The 9,291-nt window shown below is 40.4% G+C and overlaps 1 pseudogene; it reads right to left on the reverse strand.

The window, feature by feature from the left end:
* Window positions 1-3,047: 3,047 nt before the first annotated feature.
* Window positions 3,048-3,189, reverse strand: LOC147619723 (U4 spliceosomal RNA; annotated as a pseudogene).
* Between the last annotated feature and the right edge of the window lie 6,102 nt (window positions 3,190-9,291).

Consider the following 9,291-nt stretch of genomic DNA (forward strand, 5'->3'; position numbering starts at 1 on the left):
TAGTGAGTCAGAATGTTTACAGTAAGAGCTTATAATGTTCGTATCTAGATCTAAAACCATGCTTATAGACATCACCCTCAAATTTCTAACATAATTCTCAACATGTGTCAACCATGTTCTTACCTGAATAGTGGTTGTTGTGCCACCTAGGTAGTACAAGCTCAATCTTATTATGTGTACAGCCCTCTTTAGAGGTAAACCATATGGTAGTTCCTTTAAAAACGCATCCAAATACTGAAAGAAAATCTCACACAAGGGTTGGCCCTTAGGAGCATGCACATGTTGAAGGTCAATGCCCTTTGTCCCTACCAATCCATGGCACAAGAACTTGAGCAAGCTTATTGATCCCCACTAAATAAATGCTCAAGAAGAAATGGATCACCCATTTGTCCCCCATCTAAAATTGATTCCACAACTTCAATTTTGACATCTCCAAGGTTTAGCTTCATGTTTTAAAGAAGCACAACCAGCCAACTTTCATATTTGTTCGCAACTTCATGTTGCGAAGAAGAATAACCAACCAAGAATAGATTACTTTTATCTAATAATGCTTCATATGTGTTCCTACTCAAATACAAATTAACATCATTATTAACTAATTTACACTTAAGAATACACCAAAGAACATTACATTCTTCTTCACAAAGCTTTTCAATAGTTTCCATCCAGACTATCATTACGTAAAGTAATTAGACAATCAATGAAAGATGAAATTTTATTATTAGACTAGAAAGGATCCCATTCAAAGTGAAATTCTTGTTATGCTCAAAAGCAATTACATGTACATAGTCAATATTTATATTGGGACTCTTGTGGAAAAGCCACTCTTTGCTCAATATTACATTTACACTATCAAGGCACAAATTAAAAGGGAAAAAAAAAATTCATCCTCATAATCCTAGATTTTGAAAGTAATTTGTTAATATTGAGTCATGCCTTGTGTCAAGTACACCATGTATCAAATGTTTGAGAAGTACTAGTACTCCTAAAAATATCTACAACTTCATCCCAAGGGCTACCTGAACAAGGGTTGTTGTGCCTTTTTCTCAGATCAATGTTTGGGAAGTACTAGTACTCCTATAAATATGTAGAACTTCATCCTGACTCAAGCTATAGGGCTAGCTGAACAGTGGTGGTTGTGCCACCTAGGTACAAGCTCAATCTTATTATGTGTACAGCCCTCTTTAGAGGTAAACCATATGGTAGTTCCTTTAAAAACTCACCCAAATACTGAAAGAAAATCCTACACAAGGGTTGGCCCTCAGGAGCATGCACATGGTGAAGGTCAATTCCCTTTGTCTCTACCAATCCGTGGCACAAGAACTTGAGCAAGCTTATTGATCTTCACTAAAGAAATGCTCAAGAAGAAATGGATCACCCATTGTCCCCCGTCCAAAATTGATTCCACAACTTCAGCTGAAAGCTCCAAGGTTTTAGCTTCATGTTTTAAAGATGCACAACCAACCAAGAATAAATTACTTTTATCTAACAGTGTTTCATATTTGTTCGCAACTTCATGTTGCAAAGAAGAACAACAATTGCTTTTATCTAATAATGCTACATATGTGTTCCTACTCAAATACAAATTAGCATCATCATTAACTAATTTACACTTAAGAGAATACACCAAAGAACATTACATTCTTCTTCACAAAGCATTTGTTCCTACTCAAATACAAATTAACACCATAATTAAATTATAATTTACACTTAAGAACATACCAAATAACATTACATTCTTCTTCACAAAGCATTTCCACAGTTTCCATCCACACGTAAAGCAATTGGAAAATCAATGAAAGAAGACCTTTTATTAATAGACCAGAAAGGATCCCATTCAAAGTGAAATTCTTGTTATGCTCAAAAGCAATTACATGATCTACATAGTCAATATTTATATTGGGACTATTGTGGAAAAGCCACTCTTTGCTCAATAATGCATTTATACTATCAAGGAACAAATTTTTTTTACTTTTTATTTTAAAAAAAGGCAAGTGCATCCTCATAATCCTAGATTTTCAAAGTAATTTGCCAGTATTGAGCCATGCCTTGTGCCAACTACACCATGTAGTATCAATGGTTACTTTTGACACCGTGGAAAAGCATCAATAAGATTACGAGTACTTCTATCGTTAAGTAACACATGCATAGTAGTTTACATGATTTCACCAACAACACATATTAATTGATGTGAACCAAACACTCCCATGTTTACATGATAAATTTTACAATACAGCAACGATAAAAATAATATGATTAATTTGAACACATCCAGCTGAGCTTGTGGTTGCATCTCCGCCACCGCTAATCCCTTGGTTGCATTGCTTGTGAGACATAAGCCAGGCTAATCCCTTGGCATATCCAACAAGAGAAGTGGAGTCTATTATAGATAGACTACACTGGAGATGAGAGCTCTTCTATTTGGGTATAAGAATGCCGCATGAGATTCTTGGAGTTCTTTGAGCACCACTCAACTCAAGACCACTCCAAGCTTCACGAGATTTCGTTCTGATCCTGGCAAATTGCTCACAAGACGAAGTTGAGTGGTGCCATCATGTAGGGACTTTGAAGCCCTTAGTCTTTTGTCCTTGTTCCATTCTCCCAACCTTGGCGATATTAAATATTAAGAGGACACCACTCCGTTGAAGGAGAGTATGGCTTCTCTGGCGAGAGACACTTACCTCGAGCCCTTCGTTTCTCTGAGATGATGCTGGCTGCTGCTGAAACAACAAGAGAACATTTGTTGCCGTCTGTCTTGTGCGAATCTCCCATCGATGGCGCACATCTGATGATATCTAACAAGAGAACATTTGTTGCCGTCAGTCTTGTGCGAATCTCCCATCTCTATCTATGTTCAAACCATATATATATATATATATGGAACCTGAGCAGAGCAGTTGGTCGCCCCAGGTTAAAGGGGATGATATATTGGAATGAAAGAGAAATTAGCACTGGAGCTCTAAATTTACGCGCTGCCAAGTCAGGCAGAGAACGAGCTGATCTCGGCCGGGCTGCTCTTTAAAGTTCTGCAAAGCAAACTTTGTGAGGTCCGCGTGATGGCGGACCTGCCAAAAATTCTCCGAGGCCCTTGGGAGGGCCGGGGAGGGGGTTTGGAAATAGTTTTCAACCAGCAATTGACGCGTCTCGGGAAACCCTCACTAACTGCGTCATTGCCCCAAGCGCAAAGATGAGGTACACGGGGTAGCTGGGGGGTTTTTATACCCAAGCCCCACCCTAGTCTCTATTTTGTCTATGGGATTTTTTTTTGCCTGATCCCTTTGCAAGGTTGGCATTTTGTCTTCTTCTTTTTATAGTTATAGTTGCTAGGTCGCATGGTCACTTGAGATTGGGGTGTGTCCATCCAAGCTATTCCTCATTAAAGCATGGAGCTCAAACAAAATCTCCTCCAACTCAAGGCCATGTTTTAGAAAGATTTCACCTCACTCAAGGAAACTAAGGTAGATAAGTCCATAATTGTGGGTTCTTATCTAAAGTCTTTGAACACATTAAGAGGCCACAACAAAAGTTCCAACGGATGTTTCGACTATTTGAAAACGTGAAGTCCCAAAGCTCTCAAAGCAAGCTCTCAAGGGGAAAAGTAGCTTACCTCCTTGCATGGACACTAGCTAAGGGATAGGGTTAGAGTGAGACAATCATCAACATGAGTGCCCAACAACAAATAAAGTCAAGTGGGAAAGCCCAACATCAATAGAATGAAGCCAACATCTTTCATGAGAGTGCTTATTAATGGTGGGCTCTCCAAGTTCTTCTTATGGATGGTTTTGGGGTATGCAATAGTCCGAAAGAAGCATGCATTTTCTTCTATCTATAGTTTTAGCTATTTGTGAACTCTGATATAGAGTAGTAAAAAATTTGTAGACTCATAGCCGAGCATGCCATCTTTGTTAACTTCCGATAGGCCTTGGTGGTCAACCTACCATTTTAAAGCTGCTTGGATATGGCATATAGCTATATCCATCTGCACTCTAGCTATGTATTCTTTAGCTAAGCTCAATGCAGCATTCTTTGTTTAAATCCATCGGCGCCTTTTCAAATAAAAATACCCAGGCAAAAAAATTCGTTATCATGGGATGCATTTCAACTTGATATAAATTGGCAAAGTTTTGTAAGGTCAGATTCCCTTGAAAAAACATCATGGTTCCATCGGCTTCCAATGCCCCGAGGATACCTGCCTGCAGCATAGCCTAGCAAAATGCAAATAGGAGATGGGTTGTCGAGAGCGACATTCCTTTGGCAAATGAATGTAAGGCCTAAGCTGTATATCTGATCAGCTTCATTCAATTGTGTGGGCTCTCACTGTCGCATAGGAGGTCGTGGAGCATTAAAGATACATCTTTTAAGGGTGCATCTCTCTCCTCATGAGACTGTCGCCACATAGAAGGTCACAAAGCATCAAAGCTACATCTTTTAAGGCTGCATCCCTCTCCTCATGACTGTGAGTAGGAGTGCTTAGTGTTGAAGGCCCTTCGGCATGTTTATGTGCATCTTTTAGAGATTGCAAATCCTCCTCCAAAGCCTTTACACGGTCATCCTTGACCTTCAGCTGCTTTGCAGCATATCTTATGTATTCTACTCCAAGGTAATTTGCATTTTGTCTTCTTTAACTTGCCTAGTGTTGAAGGCCCTTCGGCATGTTTATGTGCATCCTTTAGAGATTGCAAATCCTCCTCCAAAGCCTTTACACGGTCATCCTTGACCTTCAGCTGCTTTGCAGCATATCTTATGTATTCTACTCCAAGGTAATTTGCATTTTGTATTCTGCTTCAGCTGCTTTTGCAGCATATCTTATGTATTCTACTCCAAGGTAATTTGCATTTTGTCTTCTTTAACTTGCCTTTCGCTCTAGCCCTGGAGCGTGCTTCTGCCAAATTCATGGTGTATAAATTATTGATGATTTGAATTTTTTGATGTACAGCCTTGTTGGACTTTGATAGGTATTATTCTAGTAGGGCTTGACATTGTGGTGGGTGGTTGTGTTGTGGGCTATGGGACTGGTTGTATTTTTGATGTGCCTTGTTGTTCATTCTCAGCCTTGGGCTTGTTGACCTTGGCCTCCTTGCCTTTTTCTGCCTTTCCTTTACCTTTTTCTTTCTTCTTCTCGACTTCTTTGTCTGCTTTTGTGTTGATCTCAAGCTTTGACCCTGACTCAACGATGATGTTCCCTTGCTCATTAGTAGTAAACTTTTGCTTCTTGTTGGGAGGTGGCTTATCACTATTGCTTCCCTCGGGTCCTCTCTTGTCCTTCTTGACTTTGGTTGGTGTCTTTATCTGGACACCTGTTCTTGCTATTGTTAACTGTTGAAATTTGAGCTAAATGATGAGCTATGGTGGATCAAACACTAGAATCAGCATAATTAATAAAGTGATTAGCAAGTGATTAAGACGTAATTAGTGAATAATTAGCACATAGATTAATGTAGGCATGGATACTCAAAAACCAGCAAATTCTCATTAGGGCTATGCCTCAATTTATAGAGTTTACATCAAGCATCAAATCCCATTGATTTCTCCATGATTCACTCCCTGAATATCTCCACCTCTTGCCTGATTCTCTCCACCTCTTCTCTTTTCCCTGATTATCTCCCAGAATAACTCCACACTCCTAAATTCCCTCATGCTACCCATTATTCTCTCCCAGTAGATTCTTCTCACCTTTTCACAGGTTCTTTCACAATTACATCTTCTCTTTTATAGCCTCTATCCAAGAGCTTGTTCCCACACACACCCTTTTCACTTGTATATTTCAACACCTCCCCTCAAGTGAATAATCCTAACACACCTGGACCCTGTATCAAGTTTCCCTCTTACTTGATAGCCCGCGACCAGTGCCTCAAGTCCCTAAACTCCATAGTCCTTGACACTCTCTCTCTCTATGTGTCCAAGGCTACTATAAGTGCCCGCGACCTTGACTAAAGTGCTCACACATACAACTACCACTTGGCCTACATCATCGGTGGCTCAGAGGTGGTTTTACTTTATTGGGGCAGGTTACATTGGGTTGTGGGTTCTCTCTCTCTCTCTCTCTCTCAGAAAAGATGATCTGACTCCACTTCTCTTGGAGCCTCCATGAAGTTTGCCGATGTCGTTCCTTCTTCACTGGGTTTACTGTAGCAGTCTCTCGCCATGTGTCCTGGCTTTCCACATTTGTGGCAAGTGAAGGTCCTCCCTCCTACTCTGCCTCTTCCTCGTCCTCGTCCTCGAGAGAATCCTCCTCGGGTGAAGAATGCTTTTTCCTCTCCTGCTGTTGAGTCGAGCTCTTTCTTCTCTTTGCCTCTGCTCTCTTGCTCCAGTAGAGCTGCTTCTATCTCATGTATCTTCAGTTCAGGTACATTCTTTAGTGTTGCTACAATGTTTTCATAATCTCCTTTATCCACACTCTTCAAACGTACAGCTAATGCTTCATCATCTTCTACCTTTTTGCCAATAGCTGCCAGCTGTTGCTTAATGCTTTTATATTTGTTCAAGTGTGTGATTAAAGGTTCACTTTCCTTCATGTCCAGTTTGTAGAATTGCATTAACAAATTTATCTTGGAATTTTTTGCTTGTGTACCAAATAATTTATTGAGTTCATCCCATGCATCTTTTGCCCACTGTATCCCTGTGATATGATGAATGATCTCATCATTTAAACTGAGTGCAATAAGCCCCAATGCTTTTTCATTCCTGCTCTTCCACTCATTTTCCCCTCTCTCTGGGCATTCATCTCTCCCTTCAACTAATCCCCACAGATTTTTCCTCATCAGCAAATACATGGTTTTTGTTTGCCATGTATAAAACTGTTCTCCATTAAATTTGGCTATTTCCTGTGCTGAATTCATGGTGATGTGAAGGGGGTCTTACCTCTTGATCCAAATTCAAGATTCAAGGGCAGTGTCTACCCTTTTACAACTCAATCTGGTGTTTAATAGATGATTACAACAATTTTATCAGCATAAAATCACCAGAAATTACATTAAATTGAGAGTAACCAATTTGTACGGGATGGTTGGAGTATCAAACCAACTCCGATTTGCAATCTGAAGCTTTAGGGATCTGTATCAGATACCTAATGGTTAATTTGAACCCTCAATTGCACCAAAGTACAGTGATTAGCACTGATTAATCACTGATTAGCAAATTAATGCTCTGGTTTGTGTGCAGAAAACAGAGTATGCGGGGAGCTCAGATCTGGTGCCTTCCACTTCAAATGAGCTCAAATGCTTTGAAAGGCATCAATAGCAATGAGTCTAGTAGAGGATTAAGCCAAGAAACACAAGATTTGACCAAATAATGAAAGCTTAATCTCTGTTTTACCAAAGTCACCTGCAGATTTGATGAAGAGCTTTGATCTCTCTGTAGACTTTATGAAATTGATTTCTGTCTTCACCAGCTTGTAGAGCATGCTTGATTACCCTTTGTGCTAAGAGGAATTGAAGACATTTGAACTGAGCAAGTGGTAATCTTCAAACTGCTACAAAAAAAACGGCGCCTGCAAAAATCGTGAATTCTGCTGCTTCCGCCGGCGGTTTGCTGCGTGGAGTAGATGGGCTGGTAGCCAAGGATCTTAGCTAGCTTAAGCTAGAAGCACAAGACCTAATTTTAACTGTGCTAGATGCTAGAGACCCTCCACTGGCTGGGGGTGAAGGGGAAGAGTGAAAACTCACTAAAAACTGATTTTTTTGCTAATTATCTTACTAATCCTGATTAATTCACTAATGGGCTCATAAATCTGGTTGATTCTAGGCATGGCTCTGATACCATGTTGAAATTTGAGCTAAATGATGAGCTATGGTGGATCAAACACTAGAATCAGCATAATTAACAAAGTGATTAGCAAGTGATTAAGACGTAATTAGTGAATAATTAGCACATAGATTAATGTAGGCATGGATACTCAAAAACCAGCAAATTCTCATTAGGGCTATGCCTCAATTTATAGAGTTTACATCAAGCATCAAATCCCATTGATTTCTCCATGATTCACTCCCTGAATATCTCCACCTCTTGCCTGATTCTCTCCACCTCTTCTCTTTTCCCTGATTATCTCCCAGAATAACTCCACACTCCTAAATTCCCTCATGCTACCCATTATTCTCTCCCAGTAGATTCTTCTCACCTTTTCACAGGTTCTTTCACAATTACATCTTCTCTTTTACAGCCTCTATCCAAGAGCTTGTTCCCACACACACCCTTTTCACTTGTATATTTCAACATTAACAAGGGTGGGAGCTTATCTAGGGAGTCAGTAGCTTGATAGATTACTCTCATAAGCAAAGAGGTAGGGTTCTTTTTGGTTCTTCAATGCACACACCCTCCTAATCTTTGCACAGATAAGCTTTGCTCAGTTTTTGTTAGCAAAGGGGCTATGCCGAGGTAGGGTTCTTTTGTTTTTTTTTAATTTCTACACTCTCTTAATCTCTGCACGGACGCAGATAAGCTTTTCTCGATTTTCTTTGGCCTAATTAGAGTTTAGGCATAAATGGGATATGTTAAAGTGTGTGAGCAGCCCTACATCTACTTGAGTCATACGATGTGGCTTGCAAAAAGACATTGCAAGGCATGATGATGTGCGACAATATCACATCTTCCCAGTTGGGGTTTGTTCTTGTTTGTCATGGATTCCCTAGACAAGAATGCTATGTCTTCCCCTACCAATTCGAACACCCACTGGCTTAAATACATAATAGGGGCGGTTGAAGCACATGAACACTTCAACCAAATCTAGCAAAAGGAGTTCACCAATAGCTCCCTCCTGGTCCACACACGACTACCCCCAAGCCAATGGAACCCATTGATCTCCAACCCAAACCCCAAAAGCTTTGCCGCTCCGCGTGTAAAGCACACAACAAGAAGTTAGTGTTGGCGGAAAAAGAAGCCAAAATGCTGATAGAAGAGGAAAGTGCTAGGGCAGGAGAGACTAAACAAGTGCCCAAACACTTCAAAACCTTCCAAATGGTCGATAGATTTGTACAATATGACTTGGCCCAAAGGTCCCACAATGGACAACCAACCAAGGACCTCGTATGATAGTCCAACCAAGGTGAAGGAGATTAACACGGTAGGCCCGGGCAAAGACTCGAGGCCAATATACATTGGGGATGACCTCTTGACCAAGGAGGAGACCAAACTCATCACTCTACTCACTGAATTCCAGGATTGCTTTGCCTGGAAGTACATGGATATGAAGGGTGTACCTCTTGAAGTACATGATGGTCTGGGAAGAAATCGATTAACTCATTGATGTCAGATTCATTTATGAAATTGAGCACACAGAATGGGCATCACCCATAG

Source organism: Cibotium barometz, chromosome 32 (genome assembly GCF_041138505.1).
Source record: "Cibotium barometz isolate CiBa-2024 chromosome 32, ASM4113850v1, whole genome shotgun sequence".
Classification (NCBI taxonomy): domain Eukaryota; kingdom Viridiplantae; phylum Streptophyta; class Polypodiopsida; order Cyatheales; family Cibotiaceae; genus Cibotium; species Cibotium barometz.